This window comes from Toxorhynchites rutilus, chromosome 2, assembly GCF_029784135.1.
Source record: "Toxorhynchites rutilus septentrionalis strain SRP chromosome 2, ASM2978413v1, whole genome shotgun sequence".
Classification (NCBI taxonomy): domain Eukaryota; kingdom Metazoa; phylum Arthropoda; class Insecta; order Diptera; family Culicidae; genus Toxorhynchites; species Toxorhynchites rutilus.
This window is the reverse complement of record NC_073745.1, coordinates 137,128,370-137,150,970: the sequence shown is the minus strand read 5'-3', so window position 1 is coordinate 137,150,970 and position 22,601 is coordinate 137,128,370. Positions and strand designations below refer to the sequence as shown.

Below are 22,601 nucleotides of genomic sequence, written 5' to 3'. Positions count from 1 at the left end.
CAATAACGAGAGCAGAATTCAAATTTTCTGCAGGTATAGTATTTTTTCAAAAAAGACCAGGTGATTGGCTTTAATTTGATATGTCGATCATCCGATCATCGGTCTAGTAGTTCAAAAGTTATGATTTTTTGAAAAAAGTCATTTTTGGCAAAAATGCGAAAAATGGTTTTTTTGGACCACCCTAAAATGGAAATGGCCACCCTAACAAAAAAAATTAAAAAAATACGGGTCTCATCATTTGCGATAAAGAACAAAGCTACCACTTTTGACGAAAATCTGAGAACTACTATATCGGTTTGGCATGGAATGGCTGTCTTTTATGCCGATTTATGATTGGCTTTAATTTGATATGTCGATCATCTAGTAGTTCAAAAGTTATGAATTTAAAAAAAAGTCATTTTTGGCAAAAATGCAAAAAAATGGTTTGTTTGGATTACCCTAAAATGGAAATGGTCACCCTAACAAAAAATAAAAAAATACGGGTCTCATAATTTGCGATAAAGAACAAAACTACCACTTTTGACGAAAACCTGAGAATCACTATATCGGTTTGGCATGGAATGGCTGAAGAAAGGTTTTTTTTTGCATCGAATCGTTACAGACGATGAAAAGTGGGTCCTTTACGATAATCCTAACCGTCGGGCAACGTATGGATACCCCGGCCATGCATCAACATCGACGGCCGCGCGGAATATTCATGGCCAGAAGGTTATGCTGTCTATTTGGTGGGACCAGCTGGGTGCGATGTACCATGAGCTGCTAAAACCGAATGAAACCATTACGGGGACCTCTACCGACGACAATTGATGCATTTGAGCCCGTTTGAGCACTGAAGAAATAAAATAAGTAAAAATAAACTTTTTAAGTTAAATGGTTTAATTGTGATTAAACATAATAATGTACTAAAAGCTAGAAAATAATTAGGCAAGTAGCAGTTAGCAGTTATTACACATCTCCTCCATAGTCTAGGGCATTGATAAGACTAGAATAAAATCGTGGGACATATGATGAAGTCGCTAATTGTGAATAATGGAGATCCAACGTGTCCCACGATTTTATTTTAGTCTTATCAATGCCCTTGACCAGGGATTCTCAAACTATTTTGGCCAGACACCCCTTTTACAGGTTGAAGTGATACCATCGACCCCTACAGCCACTCGACGTAATCTTCTTATCAAGAAATAAACGTAAAATTCAGTAAATATCAGGTGTAATTATTAATTATTAATACAAATTACAAAAACAATACTCTCTACTGTTATATTAATCATCCTTATAACAAGTTGGTTAACGTAACACAACTCATGCAGTATCTTGAAAGTTTCAAATATGAACTTGTGTTAATTAATAGAGGTCGATCTTTAGATCTCATCGACCCTTGGTAAACCGATATTGACCCCAAGGGGTCGATATGAAGTCCGCCATTTTGTAGTGCGTCAACAGATACCACAAGTAATAGTAATAGTAATAGTAATAGTAATAGTAATAGTAATAGTAATAGTAATAGTAATAGTAATAGTAATAGTAATAGTAATAGTAATAGTAATAGTAATAGTAATAGTAATAGTAATAGTAATAGTAATAGTAATAGTAATAGTAATAGTAATAGTAATAGTAATAGTAATAGTAATAGTAATAGTAATAGTAATAGTAATAGTAATAGTAATAGTAATAGTAATAGTAATAGTAATAGTAATAGTAATAGTAATAGTAATAGTAATAGTAATAGTAATAGTAATAGTAATAGTAATAGTAATAGTAATAGTAATAGTAATAGTAATAGTAATAGTAATAGTAATAGTAATAGTAATAGTAATAGTAATAGTAATAGTAATAGTAATAGTAATAGTAATAGTAATAGTAATAGTAATAGTAATAGTAATAGTAATAGTAATAGTAATAGTAATAGTAATAGTAATAGTAATAGTAATAGTAATAGTAATAACAAGTTAAGCCAGTAACACCGGCTGAGTGTATCCTATGGCTTACCTACCCCACTAACACATTTCTATTTTCCCGAGACATTTATGAGAGGTCGTAGAGTTCTCTGCATCTCTCTTAAGTAAATGTCGAACTAACATTCCTTCCCTTTCCTTAGCAGTTGCAAGGACGTGGCCAGGACAATTCTTTACTGTTGGAGAAAGCATGCCTTCATCTAAGAGATATTACCAATCATCAGCAACGGATGGAGGCTAGTTTTTAACTTAGCAGTTCTGAATTCGTACCACCTACGATATTGTGCAACTTGCTCAATGCTAATGCTAATATGAAGTCCACCATTTTGTAGTGGTAGCCATCTTGGATTTGCATTTTTTGGGTTTTGAGAAAATATGTAGTCCGTCATTTTTAAGTGGCAGCCATCTTGGATTTACATTTTTCATAAATAACCGTATTCTACTAGTCAAGCCCTTTCATTCGATACCCATATTATTGAGGTTTTGAGAAAATATGTAGTCCGCCATTTTGTAATGACGGCCATCTTGGATTTGTATTTTTCATAAATAACCGTGTTCTACTAGTCAAGCCCTTTCATTTAATACCCATATTGATAGAGTTCTGAGAAAAAATATATATATGGCGCCATTTTGTGGTGGCGACCTTTTTGGATTTACATTTTTCATACATAACTGTTCTACTAGTGAAGCCCTTTCATTTGATACCCATATTAATGGGGGTTTGGAAAACCCATATCAATGAGGGTTTGAGAAAATATGTGATCCGCCATTTTGTAGCGGCCACCATTTTGGATTTTTAAGATAATGAAATACGCAGTTTTATAATGACTACAGAGATAAAGGTGTGTACCAAATTTCAGATAAATCAGTTAACAGAAAGGGGGTCAAATTTCTATTAATGTGGGTCAGCGCTACAGACAAACACGTTACAAACATACAATCAGATTACAGGGCAAGCTAAAAAAAACGTTTAGATATGGCCACAATACGAGAAAAGACACGGTAAAGTTATTTTGCAGCATGAAAATGCTCGGCCGCATGTCGCGAAACCGGTCAAAACATACTTGGAAACGCTGAAATGAGGATCCTATCCCACCCGCCGTATTCTCCAGACATTGCTCCGTCCGATTACTACCTTTTTCGACCGTTGCAACATGGCCTGGTTGACCAGCACTTCTCCAATTTTGATGAAGTCAAAAATTGGATCGATTCTAACCGGCCAACAAACCGGCCGATTATTTCCGCAAATGGATCCGTGAATTGCCAGAAAGATCGGAAAAACTAGCGATGACTAGCGATGGGTAATACTTTGAATATTAAATTTGTTATCATTTTTGCAGAATAGAGCATTAAATTTTGAAACAAAAACGAAGAAACTTACCGGTACTCCTATTAGAATAAGAAGGTGACATACCAGAAGAAGCAGAACAAGTACACGTAGGTCAATCGTGGCTTAAACATTTTAAGCTTGTTCCAAAAGACCCCTGGCGTCCGAACACCTCTGCTGACCAAGCATTTTGCGGGCGCAGTTCACATCGTCGATAACCGAACAAATCTACCCATTAGAGATGCTATCGTGTATCGTATCGTATGCTGCTTTTTCTCTCTCGAAGTCCATGAAAGGTAGCGTCGAAATATCATCTCTCCACAGTCTTCGACTGGCATTCTCTTGCAGCAATGTGTTTTGTTTCATGTACGCCCCGAGTAGCCGTGGTTGCCTTCATTTCTGTTTCGTTCTCGGCTTAATGGAATTAAAATTAATTCTCATTGAACCCATAGGTTAATGGCGTTCAAGGTGGCCAGAACAAACTTCGCGGGAAAATCTTTCTTTCCGTCGGTCGCGAGTCAGCGATTCCCCCGTTCGTTCGTAGCCTATATTTGGCTGGAATGTTGGGCGGAGCTTAAGAGCTGTTGCTTTGCGCTTGCACGCGCGCGAAAGGTAAATCGTTAACAGGGTTCACGCTCCAAGAACACGAGCACGACGGCGGCCAGAGAAAGCGGGATTACTGTTCTCAGCAAAGCGTAACCGTTATTTAAAAAGAAAGGTAAACAGACAAAGTGAATGTATGTTGCACGACATCAATTACGAGGCGACATCAGAGGAAGAAGCACATTGTTGTGAAGTAAGTCACGATTCTATCTCCGACTGTTTGAATGCTCTTTGCTTTTTTTTGTTTTTGTTCTAATCTGAATTTGAAATTGACCACAAATGCATGAAATGTAAATATGTCGATTTTTTTCTCACTAAATCGCTAGGATTTGTATGAGTGAAAATCACGTATCTTCTACGCGCACGGACTTTCAGCATAAACAAAAACATTCCAGACTCAGTTACGAAATAAATTCACACCGTTTTTCGACCTTGAGCTCTAACCGTTCATTTGCATGATTCGCAGTAACCAGAATCGTCGAGCAAAAAAAAAAAATCAGTTATTTACATTAATCTAGCGCGGAAAACAGGAATAATTGTTGATACAATTCAACTTGGTTTATCCATTTCAAACAGAGCAGCAGCAGCAGTTGAATCAGTTACCAACTCGACCATGGTGCGGAACCTCTTCCCGCTTTTTTGCCAGCCGATTATTACAAGTGAACGGTTCACCGTATGGATGGTTACCGCTTATACGTTCTCCACCTCCACCTCCACCATCGGGCGAAGAAAATATGAATATAAAACAACAAGAACACCCGGAAAATAACGACACCATCGGGGAGGGGATTGGAACAACGGATCTCATAAGCGAGAGGAACAATTTTAATGCTCCATGAAAGATGATATCCGCTACAAAGCCACCTGTGGAATTGTCACGGTTCAAAGTCGAACACGAGATGCAGGTTCCGGGCCATTTTCTGGGAATCAAATTGTCATCAGTTCCAAGCTCTTTACTTTGGTTTTTATTTGGGTTATGTGCGCTAGAGTGTGGGATATAAATAGGGACACTGCTATGGGACTAGCGAGACGACTGTTCTGAGACTAACTTTAGTCATTCAAATGTAAACGATAGGCATGTTTGACGAATTGGGGACGTCATTTTGTGTACGGAAACATTTGTTTGATGTTTATTATTGAGCGTTTTGATGGTAATAATGCTATTTAGAGCTGGGACATGTTCTTCAACGCAACACAAATCAAAGAGACGTGACGGAATGTTGTATTCCTTTTATAAGGAATATCCGAATTCAGCTTCTCCTTCTAAAGTGATCCTGAATCCTGAAAGCACTTATGTAAATGAAAATATTTTAGAAGAAAACATGAACGCATTGAACGCTTCAATACAGCATTTCCATGGAAAAGGTTCCAATTTTTTCCTCCAATCGTTTGTATTTACTTCTTATCAAAAAAAAATCAAGTACATTCATTTCGTTTTTAAGGTTTTAAGTTTTAAGTTTCAAAATCTGGTTTTACTATTTTTTTTACCATCCCGTTGAGCGATATGCGCACTGAAGCAGATCAACTCGACCACATAACATTGATGGTAAAAAGAAACCGAATCATCCTGTATATCATTTTTATCATTACTACTGATTGATAAGCTTAATACTAATTTAGAACCTTCGTTTGTTGTATTTTCAGGTTCCGATCTATTCCAACTGCAGTATTGAAATGCATTGAACGAAGTCGACCAAGAGCGCTTACTCTGGTGAGTTAATGTTTTTAGAATCAATTTTTTATAATTTTTTTTTGAAACGCTAAGCGTGTTGGTTTCGATCGTTTTTTGTCACCAAAGTGCCCGAAGTTCAACGAAACCGACGTTATTAAATTCACACGCACAATGCGCACGTTTCGTTTCTGCCAATTTGGCGAACTTCCGGCGTTGCGACTCATGTGTTTTACATCGTTTTTTTTTGCCTGCCCAAAAATCGAACCACTGCGTATTGGAAATACGATCCACATCCACGCGTGTTTTAACTATCTGTTGATCGCAATATGTAATATGCATACCCAAACCGAACTTGCAATGGGTGCAAAGTTGTTGGTTTTTTGCGCTGTCCAAGTTTGTGTTTTATTTTGTGCCATAGCGAATCGGAAGGAAAAAAAAATATCGAAAGCTTGCACATTGTTAACCCGCTCTATAAACTTGTTTTAAAACAATTTCGATGGATCGTGGGTTTTGTTATTTTTTTGGATTTTGCACCTGACAAAGGTCAAAACATAGCTTTGGTGTGTATTTCTGCAAAAAAAATAATTAAATGTTTCCCAACAATTATGCATTTTTCCAATTATGCACTGTTTGTTACCAGGGTTGTGGAGAGGTTGTTCGATGTGTAAAAACGACGATGTCGGGGGAAATACCGAATTTACAAACAAATTTACCCCGTTCGTTTTTGTCTCTCTTGTCTTGAAGGCATTAACGACTTGTTTTTGATATTGCTCCTATTTTGTTTTGCATCGTAATATCATCTATGAAATTGGTTCAAAATCGCAAACATTGGTTTGCACATAATGATGACATATAGGTGACTTCGAAAAATTTTATTTTGCGTTGAAATGATTTAAAACCATAACCCATGGGCGGCAACAATAACGGCACGCGAACATTTTTGAGCTATTTGGAGAGAGCAAAATAACCTGTTATTGACATGTGTCTACATTCCCCGTTCTTTCGGTTCACAATTCCCAGCCCTTTTACTTTACTTGCGACATGAAAATTGCATTTAGTTTGGGCCATTAATTTCGAAAGTGACTTCATTCTGCTGTAGAGATAACATATTTGGAGCTCTTCATATAGCGTCAAGGATTGATTAGAAACATTCTGTTGCGTTGTACATACATACTGGACGTCGTAATTTTTTGACGTTGTACTGTCGGGTTTGTCAATAAGAACGCTACAAAAGTTTTTTTTCAAATAAAACAAAAACGGTTTTGAATATCAATTTACATGGCCACAACGGGCACGCTTGCAGAAGTCCAGACTCTGAACCCAATTTTCAACGGTTTTCAAGCATAAATCGGACGATACTGCTGCAATTTCACATTCGATATTCGAACGAAGTTCATCAATCGTCGCTGGCTTGTTGGCATAGACCATAGACTTGACGTAGCCCCACAGGAAACAGTCTAACGGCGTCAAATCGTCAAATATTGTCCAAGTCCATATCATTCAATTCGGGCCAAACATATTAGATTATCATTGAGCGGTACCGATTCCTATTCACAGTAACGTGCCGGTCTTGATCATCACGGAAGAAGTACGGCCCAATGATGCCACCGGACCATAAACCGCACCAAACCTTATGTTTCTGGGGATGCAATGGCGACTCATGGAGTACGTGTGGTTTGCTGCCTGATCAATAACGTATATTATAACGTATAATGTAACATTTTGTACTGTGCCTGTGAATTCAAATTTTTCTACAAGACGCTCAATTGTTGATCTGGCAGGACGATTATGACGACCATAAATTGAACGTAGCGCTCTTAAAGTTGTGGCCATTGACTCCGAATTCCGGTAGTAAATTTTAATAATCTCGACTCGTTGTTGGATCGTATATCTTTTCACTATGAAATGGCAAACCTTCGGAAGAGAAATGTCAAGAGAGCGGGAAACAATATGGAGTCGTTTGCTGTCCCTATCGGTTTACTTTTGTAGCGTCCATATTGAAATACCCGTTATGAAAATCATTTTTTTAAACAACATATTTTAGTGGCGCCGTTTGTGATATGAATTTAAAAGGTAAAATTTTCACTAATGTCCTGTCGGAATTCCATCGACCTATACAATACAGGTCAATGTATTGTTTGCTGTATCAGTCGTAAGATATGTTGAAATTATTTGAAATATTCTAGAGCCAAATACCAAATTCAAATCATTGGGATTGTTTTCGATTTTCAACTTTGGTACGGGTTACGAATGAAGTGTTGGTATTTTAACGTGGTACATGCTATCCAGGTTGAATTTCGACATAGGTCGCACGTGGTACTCTTCCGGCGTCGCTTATTGTTACATCGGTCCGATCTGTTATAGATGGATTGTCTCAGTAACCTTTTTATTTTGCCCAAGAACACCTACCATAACTCTGTCGACACGTATTGAGTGCACCCAATTGACTATTGCACCCGTTGTTGCCAGAGGTGACGCGTGACCAACTGAGCTACCTGTTCAATTTCATTTGCAACATTAAAACAACAGTATTGCGATGACAGATTTTAACATTTTTATTTCTCTACATTTATCGATACAGTAAAACCAGTTTTCGTGTGGTTTTTTATGCGAATTTTTTTGTGCGAATTTTTGGTGCGACTGTGTCAGTTAATTCTCATTCCCATGTTTTGTTAGGTTTGTTTTAAGGGGTGTCAGTAGGAGCTTATTGACAGGAGCAAAGAGTTGATTTAATGATCTGCCCAAGTGAGTAGGCCTTGCCGCTTATGAAAGTGAAAAAATGAAATCGAATGTTGATCACGAATGGAATCATTAGGATTTGGGTTATTTTCTTAAGGTAATTTTTTTATGCGGTTCCTATCCACCACGTAACAAAAACTTTTTTTTTCAAATAGTTGAGCGAACACGATTTTTTTTGTGCACAAAAACATGTTTACCTGTATAACAAAATAATCCTACGGTCAACTATGAGCGCTAACTTATCAATGAATTCCTCATAAAACAAACACATCTGCCTTATGGCATAAAGGTAATCTTTTTCCACAGTCATCATCATAATTCCGAATTATCGTTTTTGGTCAGATCTCGACCGCAAATGATTCTTGACCCGTCGAACAACAAAAAAAGTTCTTTCAACGGATGACGTTGTATTAGGCAATATCAGTATCATTCTGGCCAGCCGTTTCGGAGTAGGTCTGATGCAGGTTTTGCCAACGATGATCGGAATAATGACTATAATTTAAAAAGAACCGTCAGCTTATTACAAAGCTTCGCTTCATCGAATTTCGAGTGGTATGAAATAAGCATTTTCAAATTCCAAGTAGGTAATGCGACATCGAAGTCAAATTTTCGTTATTCAATAAAGCGACGAGTTTGTATTCATCTAGTTCCTTAAACCGTATCGTCATTCCGTCTATAATTTTGTCTATAATCGATTCATTTAAACGACGACAATTGATGACGTTACTGTCATTCATAGTTCGCAGATACATCAATTGCATCTTTGAGCGTACTATCGGAATGATGATCTGCTTCGAGCTCCTCTATAGAAGCAAGGCAAGCACAAATTCTAACTTTTTTTTGCAAAATTTGATAAAAAACCATCTGTGTGCAAAAATATTCGCAAAAAAGTTTTAGCAAGAATACAGTGTTGAACTCAAGCATGAATGCGTGAGGACCTCTGAATGTAGTAAAAGTTTCAGGTGCATAATTCAAATCATCTATTTTTGCAATGTCTCGCTGCGTTTTGATGACTGCGAGAAGAATGCCGCAATAGATGAGATTGTACTGAAAAACCTTGACGTTTTCTTGTTGTTTGTGCAAGAGTGAAGCAAAACCAAGTTCAATACGTGTGCGCGACGGTGAATATATCCAATGAATAACCGTTGTTTCACTAATGTTTGCACACCTGATTTATCTTCGGACATTACAGTAGCGCCATCATAGCTCTGGACCACAATTTTGTCAACATTAAGACCAAAGTACGCAGCTATTTCATCCACATGTCCGGTCAATGCAGCGGAGGTTTTGAAACGTGAGCAAACATACGTGTACTATATGTACCAGGTTCAAGTTGTCGAATGAACAAAATCGATAAAAACGTTCGAACTAAAACCACACATCAACGAAGAAATCATGAATGAATTTGTTCGTTTTTTTTTGCATCACGCTCGCTCGGGGTGTTTGATGCTGTGTACTCTCGCGGTCTGGTGCCCTCTCTCAAATTTTAATGACGTCAGGAATAGAAAGAGAAACAGAAAGGGAAACGATGACAACTACGAACAAACACTGAAGAATGGTGTGTATTTTCCATCGTTTGCATCGGTTTTGTTCAGCAGAAATATTGAACCGAAAACGTCATTTTTACGCAAGGCGGCGCATTAGTAGTAGTGATCGTTTCATACGTTGTTGACTGTGTTTGCCTTGTGTTTGGATGACGGCAGGTTCAGATGAAAGGTTTGAACCCGGTAGTCATTACTGCTTATTTCGTAGCATTGAGTCTGCGTTGGGCGTGGATTGGGGTGTATTGAAATGTAATAATCAGATTATATTCTTCACGATGGGTTTGAGTTCCACCAAAATAGAAAATATTGGGTTGGGAAAAAAGAAATGTCGTATATTGTCAATATATGGCAACACTTAAACATATCTTTTGTTGTACTTATCGCATCGGGTCATACTATACGGCTATTTAAAGACGACAATTTGTGCTACAAGTGTCGATTTGACAGTGTTGTGATTGTCCTTTTCAGTCTCAAGTTATAACGCGTCAAAGATGTCCACCAAGTCCACCAAGCAAGAAATTCGCCATATTTTATGTTTTTACTACCTGCGAGGTAAAATTGCGACGAAGGCGGCCGAAAAAATTCGTGTAGTTTATGGACCCGATAATGTAACGATTCGCACAGCACAGCACAGCGTTGATTTGATCGATTTCGTTCTGGTGTAGTGGCTGTTGAAGATACATCCCGTACTGGTAGGCCAATTGTCGTGGAAACCGATAAAATCGTTGAAATCATCCGAGTAGACCGGCATGTGATCACTCGCTCGATTGGCCAGGAACTGGGTATAGACCATAAAACCGTTTGGAACCATTTGCAGAAGATTGGATTCCAAAAAAAGCTGGCTGTATGGGTGCCACACGAGTTGACACAAAAAAATATTTTAGACCGAATCAACGCCTGCGATGCACTGCTGAAACGGAACGAACTCGACCCATTTTTGAAGATTATGGTGACTGGTGATGAAAAGTGGATCACGTACGATTCGGTGTGTTCTTTGTGCAATTTCGCTGATTATTTCAAAAGCCCTGATTTTGTTAGAAAGCTAGCATTAATCTTCCAGAACTGAATGTTAAAATGGCTGGAGTCACATTAAAAGGCGGTGTTATGATCTCCGGTAAGGAGCCATGATATTTTCTGCTTTCGAAAAATGTATAGACAATCAAAAACGATTTTATGAGTAAATAGATACGGATATTTTGAAACCAATGCATTTCTTGTTACTAAACTAATAGAGGAAGGTGACTTTGACTCGACCCTCTAAATTGCAATGGCTATTCATCACATAAAATTCTTGTTTTTTTTGACGACTTCGGCATTGAAATAGGTGAAAATAACTGACAAGTGGAAAACGAATATAAACTTGTTTCGACTTCCGATTTGCTGATAATGAGTCCGAATGACTAGCAACGACGGAAAACCCCTACGATATGGATATTGAATTCCGATGCCGTTTTGGAAACGAAGATGTTGGCTTTCGGGAACGGGAACGATCAACGACCAACGCTGAAGGGACAGCGCTCAACGCTCAACGTTATACGCTAAACGGTAAACGCAAAATGCTAAACTATAAACGCTAAATGCTAATGCGCTGAACGCTTCACGTTCAACACTCAACACTCAACGCTCTACACACAAACACCCAGGCAAATATATACTTTAAAACGGCTGGCGGATGTTGATCAAAGGCGTCTAATATCATAATCAAATGTGTTCCCTCGGGAGTGAACTACGTCCTATGAGTCAGGCTTGTGCGATGGCAAGCGCCTCAAGCGTGTTAAATAATTATGAAGCAAAAACAGATATTCAGGACCACCACGACCATTTTCGAAATTTTGTAATTCAAAAGAACATTTGACTCATTTTCTGTACAGGTCAAAAATCTATCTTTTCCATTTTCGAAGAATAGAGAACACAAAATGGCAACAAAACGCTGGAATGAAGGGAGCAGGTGAAAGATCCTCATACAACCAAATTGTCGACGTTGTGACACCTTTTATTTGACAGTACTAAAAATTCGGTAGGTAACGCCGTTCCCGTGATCCAAGAGAGAGTCGGTTCAGGACCACCGGCCGGATTAGGACTACCTTTCCTTATAATCTTATTTTTATTCCGGTTAGTTTAATCGATTACGTCTTTTCAATTACATTGAAATCAACCATTAATGCCATATTTCATCCTACCAAAAGTTCTCATTAACTCGTGGGCTGAGGTACCCGTTCTCAAAATCATATATCCCTAGGTTCTCAAATTCTCAGATTTCTGGATTCTTCGATTCTCAGATTCTCAGATCCTTAGATTTTTAGAATCTTCGTTTCACTGATTCTCAGATTGCCAGATTCGAGATATGCAAAATCTGAGATTCTCACATTTTTAAAATCTCCGAATGTTAGATTCCTAGATCCTCAGATTTTTCGAGTCTTTGATTCTTTGATTCTCAGATTGGCAGAACCAGGGTTGCCAACTATAATTTGGAAAAATCAGGAAGAATGAAAATAAAAATCAGGAATCAGGGTAACTCATATCGGGTTGCCGATTTTTTGGAGAAAAAGCATCATTTTTATAGGCAAACATTTCGTTTCCAATCCCACCATACCAAGCATATGCCTTTCTTCGAGAGAAGACCGGCTTTGGAGTTAGCTAAAGTTAGTTCATTTCGCCTTACGTCAAATTTTTGTTATTCAACATTGTTGTAAAATATGCATTTTCATCACCCATCACGATTCGCTTCAAAACGGCATTTTCATTGCGAAGTGAGTCGATATTATTAGACTTATCTGGTTCGGTTATAGATATATTTACCACATTTTCATCATTGAAAATGATTTTAATCTGAGAAGCGAAAATTGTAACGGATTTGAACAAAATCTGTATTTAATAATTATTTAATATTATAATTTAATATTAAATACGGTTAACTAGGAGTCAGGACTAGGTGTTTGAAGCGTTTAAAAAACATCATATATTTAGATTAACTCAAAATATAACCATTTGAAACGGCTTTCGAGCACCTTCGACAAGGCTTAGTAATAGATAGATCATAAACAAAAGAAAGGGTAGGCAAGAGTGTGAAAGAGTAAGATTATACAATACCAAAGAGCTTTTTTATGTAAGTTGTAAAAAAAAAGTATAAAAATCAGAAAAAATCATGATTATTTCACAGAAATCAGGCAAAATTGAGTGTTTGTCAGGATATCAGGGAACTTGTCAAAAAGTCTGGGAAATCCTGAAAAATCAGAAAGATTGGCATCTTTGGTCGGAACCGTAGATACTCGATTTCTAAGATTCATAGATTTTCAAATTTTTAGATCCTCAAATTCTCAGATTCTCAGATTCTCAGATTCTCAGATTCTCAGATTCTCAGATTCATAGATTCTAAGATTCTGCGATTCTCTGAATCTCTGATTCTCCGATTCCAAGATTCTCAATTCCTCAGATAATCGGGTTCTCAGATTACCAGATTCTCAGATTCTCTAATTCTTCGATTCTCAAATTACCGGATTCTCAGTTCTTCAAAAAATTCTCATATTCTTAGATTTTCTCAGATTCTTCGATTTTCTTAGATTCTCAGATTTTCACAGATTGTTAGATTCTCAAGATTCTCAGATTTTTCGATTTCCAAGATCCTCAGTTTTACCGATTGTAAGGATTCTTTGATTCTCAGGAACCAACAGGCTTCCGATGACTCCATGACGTCGACTTTGTTATGCTGGAACCACTTTTTGACGGGTTTGGTGGTGTGCTTCGGATTATTGTCTTGCATGAACTGTCATTTCAGGGGCATCTCGGCGTCCATTACACCCAGTACAGGGGGCCAACCCCGTACCAGGAGAAGCATCCCTACACCATAATGTTCCCTCCTCCATGTTTGAATGTCCTCGTGGTATACTGTGGAATGTAAGCGTAACATATTTGGCGATAGACCCAAGCTTATCCATTCGAGCCGATTAGGTTTACTTTCGTTTCATCCGACCACAGTATATTTCGCCACTCCTTTTCCTTCTCCGGACGGATCCAATCGAAGTGGTCTTTCGCGAACTTCAGCCGCACTTTCAGATGCTTCAGCGTCAGCATCGGGACCTTCCGGGGGCTTCCACCGCATAGCCCCTGCTCCGCTGCTGAACTATCCGGGAACTTACGGCTAAGTTCAGTTCGTCCCGGATCTTTTTCGAGGCCTTCAAGCAATCTTTCTTGGAGGCTTGCTTTATGGCAGAGTCATCCTTCGCGGTCGTTTGTCATCGTGGAGGGCATTAAACACGAAGGTTCTGGATCGTCCCAAGTACTCTGCGATTTCGCGTTGGCTGCTGCCTGCCTTGGACATTTAGCGAATGATCATCCGCTGTGTTTCCATGCAATTATGGGCATGGTACATTTTTCGGCCTACTGCAACTAGAATTCGAGAACTAAAACATTACTTTCTCTTGTTTACATGATACATACTTACCAGGATTCGAAAAACACAGAATCGCACCGAGAAACAACCAATTTTCTTCAAAAATCGGTCGAAACAACACTCGAAACACCGAAACGAGGAACTGGTCCTAAATTTTGTTGCGTCATTTTAGTTGTTAAGTATGTTTGAAACGCATTTTTCAATGAATGTCTATTGTTTTAACTACAGATGCTATAAATTTCTTCGAACAACGCAAATAAATTATTATAAATGGATTGAAGCACTGGATTGGATTTTTTTTTCAAAGTTTTGTCACTTCCTTTTTTTGTTGAAGAGTGGTTTTAATGTTTTGTCCGACACTGTATATTGGAAATTAAGAGAAATTATTTAAAAAATAAGTTTATGAAAGTGCACTACAATATTTTTGTCCCAATTGGTTAGCCTGTTTCGTACGTCCCGGAGATACAAGTTTTTTTTTCGCGTGGATTCTAAGTGGACAATACTTTAGTTGATTTTTTCATATCTTTGGAACAAGAGCTTGGGGCTCTGTTTGCTTTAAACTGGCTCTACATCGAAAAGTACGCTACGTAGAACAATTTTGTTGCTCCTATTTGAAGGATGAGAAAATTGAGTACAGGATATAGTTGTGAAAAATTTAAATTAGTGTATTTTAATAACGTTCTTGGAAATAAAAACATAAAAGTTAGTGGTTTTTTAAATGTTATTATTAATTTTACTCCAAAAATGCATAATAAACATAATTGTTCCTATCAACAAAATTGAAGCTATCTAACCGCTCTACAACTTGTTCTTTGATTCGAATTCGAATTTCTTTTAACAAAAAAGGTGATTTACTCAGAAAGAAATCGCTCAGTATAAGAAAACTTTTATAAAGTGGCACTCCTCTCGAAAATGCTTTGAAACTATGCTTTGTCTTGCTATCAAGTAGAAACACTTTCAGCGCAATGTTTTTCCCATCTTCCAGTGTCACTCGCGCATTCTCATAAACAACACTGATAACTGACGAGACCGTCTGTTATTAAGCCGGGGAGACGGGATGTGTATTAAATGATGTACATATGTTTTGAGTTCCATGAGTTCGTATCATCGTTGGCATTTCTCGGGCCCAACAATTGATTCCACATTTCACAACCGCCCGAAGAAACCTGACTGGAGAACTTGCATGTAAGCGAGATAACTGCAGCCTCGGGGAATCTTCTTCATTCGAGAGGGAGGTTTTTTATAACAAGAATATACCCGAGTAAGAATAAGTGTACAGATTGTACACATGTGGCTGCTTTTAGCTGACTTTTTGAGATTTATTTATACACCTTTAAATGTTAACCTGTTCCCAAACAAGTTTAACCTTTTCCTCAAACAGACCAGTTCTTTTTTTCTGCGCCCAGAAAGAGCCTAATGCTGCATTATCGTGTGGCGGCTGGTCGGCTCGGCGACTCGGCTGTGGCGTTCGTGGTGGCAAAATTTCAAGGCCTTCAACTATCGACGAGATTGGCAAGTGCAAACATCGGCGCCGCAAGCTCTCCTCCACGCCGCTGATGAGATAGGTGGCATGCATATGTGACGCGTGATTCCGCGACAGAGTGGTGGACGGATGCTGAACGAAGGCTGGACGTAGGCACCTTCATACTATCAGTGGCAGACAACGAATCGACGCGTGATGTTTGTGGATGTGTATTGTTATCAGCTGCCGCAAAGCATTTGGTTCATTAATTTGTAATTGTTTGTATATGTACGTGTCCCGAATTATCGAGGCGATTTCATAATTATCACAGTTTGACATTTGACTCTCCAAATGGGTATTGTATTGCCGTCCGGTTTCGATCCGTTCCTATCGACGAATATAATTGTACTTTTGGACTGAATCAAACATGTGTCCTAGAAAACATGTCGTGAGCGATAGACAATACAAACGCACAGATGAAGAGAAGAAGAAGATCTATGAGTGGGCAATGGCAATTTATGTTTAGAATGTTGATATCTCTGTTAAAATTTGAGCACATTACGCGATCAAACTTGCTACGCTAGACCAACCGAACTCGTCAGCAATGACAAAAATTTCTATCCTTTTACAGTAGACATTTTTTTTCTCAGAAAAGATACTGAACCTTTGAAATTTAATTTTTATGGTTTTTGATGTGTTAAGATCAAAGAGACCCTACACTTCTATATGATTCTTGAATTCTTGTTACGTTTTTTCTTTCAATATCATCAAATTTTATGTGTTAACAACTAAATCAAAATCACGTGAGCAATGATTTTAGTTTAAATGTTCACATATATCTAGAGGGAAAGTTTTTTGTGCCAGTTACTGAATACAATTCACTAACAATTTGAAATTTCCAGAAAACTTGTTAATCATTTCATCTTAACCGCAAGCACTATTTGTTGTAATATGCAAATATCCGGAAGCAACTGATTCATCCCCTCCATTATCGTTATCATTCGGCCGATTACACAAATGTCTTATTTCCTCACCGAGCTAGAGAGTTAACTTCTACGTCCCTTTTTGTCACAAATGGTCTTCCCCATCCCAATCCAGTTATCATACCATCAAGAAAGACAGAAACGGAAGAAACGATACAACTTACCACTTTTCATTTGCACAGCAGCTGCTGTTTGTCGTCGGTGGGAGTTGTTATCTTAACCGCAATCTTTAAAAATACCACCCGCCGGCGTTATTGCGCGTTTTCCGAGGGGGATTTGGCTCCCGCCGTTCTCGGTGGTTGTGTTGATTTTTCATTTAGTGATGCGATGCTTTGAAAGGGAAGAATAAAAGTTTTACTAGAGTTTGTGATAGGTTTGACAAGCTTTTGGTCGACGCAATTCTTCGTTCGGTTTTCTTTCATATAGTAATGCGTTATTTATTTAGAGTTTTACTTAATGAAACTGAAGAACCACAGGATTTCATCGCACTTGGTGGTTTTTGAAATTGTAAGTATACCCCACAATTAGAGTAGTATTTATCAAGCCGGTCTAGAATGATTTATCATAATTTAAAACAATTTATATACTCAGTCTAATACAATCAGATCAAAGTAAAGGATATAAACATTTAGAAACATGAAGAAAACAGTGTGTGAGGTTGCCCAGTGCAGATATTTGATGAATTTGATTTGAGTTATTCAACTATCCTTGAGTCCAAAATGTTTGACGTAAACTAACTCCAATTCGAAAGTTACGCTACTTTGAAAGATGCTGTTGTTTTCATTTGACAAAAATTGGTTGTAAAACATTTCAATTAGTAAGATTCAATGACATTTAAAATATTTTTTTAATGTTAGTGTTTTAAGGGGTTAGTCTCTGTTTCTCTCTCTCTCTCACTCTTTTTCTCCGCTCTCTCTCTCTCACTCTTTTTGTTCGCTCTCTCTCTTTCTCTCTCTTCTTCTTTATCTATCTCTTTCTCTCATTCTCTCTTTTTCTATCTTTCTCTTTCTTTCTCTCTCTCTCTCTCTCTCTCTCTCTTTTTCTCCTTTTTCTCTCTCTATATTCTCTCTCTCTCTCTTTTTCTCTTTCTCTTTCTCTCTTTCTTTTTTTTTCTTTTTCTCCCTCTCTCTTTGTCTCTTTCTCTTTCTTTTTCTCTCTCTCTCTGTCTCTTTCTCTTTCTTTTTTCTCTCAATCTCTCTCTCTTTCTCTTTCTTTTTCTCTCTCTCTCTCTTTCTCTTTTTTTTCTCTCTCTCTCTCTCTCTTTCTCTCTCTTACTCTTCCTCTCTCTCCTTTTCTATCTTTTTCTCTATTCATATCTCTTCTCTTTCTCTGTCTCTCCCTCCCTCTCTATTTCTTTTTCTTCCTTTTCTTCTCTTCCTTTCTCTCTTCTCTCTTTTATCTCTCTTTTCTTTCTTCTCTCTCTTTATCTCTTTTCCTATCTCTCTCTGTTTGCACTTCAAAATTTTCCCTTCTCGCGAACGGTAAACTTCTCAGCTTCGTGCATTAGGAGACGGTGGGAAAGACGGCCACCCTCTAGATTATTGAAACAATCAACTATGGGACAATTCTAATAAATAATGTTAGTGTACAACATTACCTCAATCATGTATATTCATTTTAGCATGTGTATAGGTAAAACGTCATGATAAAAATAATATAAAACTTGCAGATGGCGACGAGCGCCGATTTATTACTTGCTAACAATTCAATATTTTAGTGGCGAATATGTACATGGCCCATAGAAATGTTATAATAATGAACACACTGGTATGTTAAGTTATATAGAGCATTTTATAGAATTATTGAGGTACTTTTGCTCGACTCATACAGAGGGTATGACGGCCACTGTTGTAAGCAGTAAGTCTTGTAAGTGTTGTGTTACTTAGAATACATATTCAATACGGAAAAATAATTGTTAAAAGAATAAAAATTTATAGATCTTATTCAATACAAATAGCGCACCCGTGGCCGAGTGTTTAGTGTCTCACATTAACATGCCGGGTGTTCGGGTTCGATTCCCGTTCTGGCCGGGGGATTTTTCGTCAAAAAGTTAGAATTTCATCAAGATACATTCATACATTGTTGAATGCTTATAATAAAGTATATTTAACGTCAATTTCGTTCAAAAGAGTTGTTTGTTTATTTATTGTGCTTAAATATTATAATTTTAGCTGTCCAGTTTCTATAAGACCATTTCAAAATTCATAAGAATTATCAATGAAAAAATCAAAACGATCGGTTGATTTACATGTCAATAATTGGCAACCTTGTCATTTCGACTAATAACCTGGAAAATGCGTGTTGGAATACTATTTACCAAATTCTGCTGAACGGATTTCTCGATATGTTTCCATGTTTCCGATATTGCGATCTTGAACTCTTCAATCGTGGTGCACCGCTTTCCCTCAGTGTAGATTCTGCGTACAAGGATCCCTCTACGATGTTCAACAGGATTCAAGTCTGGAGAACGAGCCGGCCAGTTCAAAAAAATAATTTTTTGGTTCTTAATCCATTGCTTAGTTTCCTTGCTGGTATGAATAGTGGCATTGTTTAGCTGGATTGTGAATTTTCTGTGACGATATCTACACAAAAACGATAGGAAAGAGGATTCCAGAACATGTATGTAATCCTTGAATGATGTGAAAGTTATCTTTAGCTTTCCCGTTACACAGGATCCCGCCCAAACCATGCACGAGCCTCCACCAAAATTCCTGGTTGGAAAATACTGTTCCTTCTTCCGTAAATCACGCCAGTACCCGCTGAAACCATCAGGACCAAATTGAACTTTTTTTCGTCAGTGAACATAACCTATACATTGAAAAACTTTTCGTTATGGTATATAGTAAAATGTATCATTTTGGAAACATTCTTCTCATAACATACCATGTCCCACTGTTGGTTCGTGTGAGCATAGGCAAAACTCAGACGTCTTTCGATGTGAGATAGTTTAGAATGAGGAGCCTGAAAGTCCTCTATATGTGAGGATTTTTTTTTCCAAAACTTGACGAATTGTCACCCGAGTAACATTTAAATTGAAATATTGCTTTATTTGCATAAGCGATTTTGAGGAATTCGAAGCTGTTCTGTCAGAGAGCTTCGATTTACGTGGAGCTTACTCCTTCTTACTTTATCCTTGAGGATTTGCCAAATAATTGAGCAGTACTTGATGGGATTGTCCAAACCGATGAGTAATTTCTCTGATATCAACATTTTCTTGGTGAAATACATCGCTTTGTCTTTCTTCTCTCTCCGTGAGCACTTTTCCCTTCGGCATTTTCCAGATTTATTGATCAAAACAACTAAAACAACGGAATATGTAACTGGTCTTATGAAAGCTTGACATTCGAAAAATACAAAAAACATTCGTTTACGCTCAGCGTTTGCACACACACACATCATGCAATCATGCAATGTATGATAGTCACCAATACCTACACAGTAGAATATAAATTGAAGCATTGTTTGTTTACCTGGTCTTATAAAAGTTGAACAGAATGTAGTCGAATGTATGTGGATATTCCTTGGCTTGAGCGCAATCACAAGCATACCATTGATCATGAATATTCCTTTCTAAAGCAGAACAGAAGTGATGCTCTTGTTGATTTTCATACCACTTCGTTCAGCCACCAAAGAGTTATTAACGTTCAAAGCCTTGCACTCCAAGCGTTACTCTCTTGTTTCCGAACCTTTGAGCTTACACCCCGGTACAGAAGTGAAAGACGTAGTCCTACGTAAAAAACAGATTTAACTGTTTGAGTGCGGAACAAATTTCGTGAGCATTTGCTCAAAATGGGGATGAGTTTGAGTATATTTGAAAAACATACTAAAAACGCAGATAACTGATTATGTCACAAAAGTTGTATTAATGAAAAAAACACACAAAAAAAGTGGGTTTTTAAAAAAATTATTAACATTAACTTCCTTATTTGTATATATATTATTTTTTTAAATTATGAGAATATCATATTTACACAATTTCATTCGCAATTATCGTTTGCTGCACAAAGCGCGTGAGGTCCTCTTTCAAAAATATCCCCGAAAGACGAAATTCTACGTTAAGAGGTCCCAACCCAAGTCAAAAGTATTAACATCAAGTAAGAAGAGCGCTATCGCGCTCCCCGCACATTTGGCATATAACAAGAGGAGCGCTATCGCGCTCCCCTGTATTCGAAGGGTTAAGTGTGTGGATCATTATTTATATAAAATCGATATGATACCGTTATACGCCGTCATATAGAAAATTTACATATGAGCATTCCTCACTTCCAAAATGAAAAAGACGGGTGGGTAATGTCGGGGACATAACCGGAGTGACGTAGGACTATACAAAGGGGACAGCTTTTTCTAAATATATATTTTAAATATATTGTTTTACCTTCTTCTTATACATGAATACCTATCTTCTTCTTCTTCTTAAATGGCACCAACGTTCCTAGAGGAACTTCGCCGTCTCAACGTAATATTACTTGCGTCATTTTCACTAGTACTTAGTTGAGATTTCTATGCCAAATAACACGCCTTGAATGCATTCTGAGTGGCAAGCTCTAGAATACGCGGGACCACAGTGCAAGTCGGAGGAAAGTTCTTTTACGAAAAATTTCCCCGACCAGAACGGGAATCGAACCCGAACCCCCGGCATGTTAAGTTTTGACGCTAACCACTCGGCCACGGGAGCACATGAATACCTACCTATCTACCTGAAATATGGATTAGTTTACTGTTTACTCTTTATGAACATGATGGGAGTTCTGAAAAGAACCTTTGGTGTTGTGTTTTTGCGTTTTTTTTACAAACTTTCTCATTTTTTTCTCACTGTCCTATAATTGATTCTTGATTTTTTTTCTGAAGGCTTTGTCCTTATTAAATGTTCAACGCCGGGCATCTTTTGGCGTATACACATATCGTACAATCAAAATGATGGCTGTGATAGGGAATGCATAGGTAGTCATCAGCTCATTCACTATCATATATTTCACTATTGAGACGAATGAATTGTATGATTTGTAGTCTCCGCAAACAAAGTAAATAAAAATGAAAAAGAACTGAGGTTTTGGAGACGAAATCTACGATCTGTCGAGAAATAAACAAGCTATAAGCGTTCTGAAAAACCAACAGTAAATACAGGGACGAATGACCTTCGGATTAAAGTCCTTTAAAATAAGAACAGAGCAGCAGGAAATACATAGCTCATTATGTTGCTCCCCAGTTATGTTTCTATACAATGCAGATATAACGTCAGTCAATTTTCAACATCAGTTATCAACCAAAGCTGAATGATCAATTTAAAAGACGCTAACCACCAATAAGCTCAAGAACAAGCATAAACAAAATAATTCAGTTCATATTATATGTCATATTATGTTCCGACATCGGTTTTTCATCGAAGACGATGAGCGTCATGAGTTTCGTCAATGCATCTTTGAGCGTATCGTAGCGGAAGTCTCGCGTCTGACCCACTACAATAAGCGGTTAACCATTACGGCGTGGGAAATTCAGATCGCAATCAGTCTGTTGCTACCCGGTGAACTTGCATGCGGTTTCCGAAGGTACCAAAGCGGTGAAGAAGTATACTAGCACCAAATAAAGATTCGGAAGCAAACCCAAAAAAGGGACCACAAAATCATCTTTAATCTAAAGAGTTTATTGTTTTGTTATCCCTCGATATCCTCATCTTGTTCGGCTAAACCTGTTTAGCGATTTCGTTTGCCACTCGCCACAGGATTCACAGTTGGAAAATTTCTTCCCATCCAGCTTGGGACATGTTGTACAAATTACATTTAATGCGACATGCCGAAGCACCACTCAGTTTCGCATTGGAGGCGATTTTAACCTGTAATTGAACATTTGCGATGACAGTGGTACAGCTTTCACAGTTGGAAAATTTCTTCCCATCCAGCTTGGGACATGTTGGGTCATAATTTGGCCC

General features: G+C 37.8%; 1 protein-coding gene across 7 annotated transcripts in view; it reads left to right on the top strand.

The window, feature by feature from the left end:
- LOC129769760 (mucin-2-like) overlaps window positions 1-22,601 on the top strand; it is a 256,566-nt gene that overhangs the window by 107,234 nt on the left and 126,731 nt on the right. For 5 of the 7 annotated variants that reach the window (XM_055772222.1, XM_055772218.1, XM_055772216.1 and 2 more), the window contains one exon: window positions 5,530-5,596. The gene's annotated coding sequence lies outside the window, so the exon portion shown is untranslated. The remainder of the gene's footprint in view (window positions 1-5,529; window positions 5,597-22,601) is intronic. The other 2 variants (XM_055772223.1, XM_055772219.1) reach the window with 1 other exon arrangement.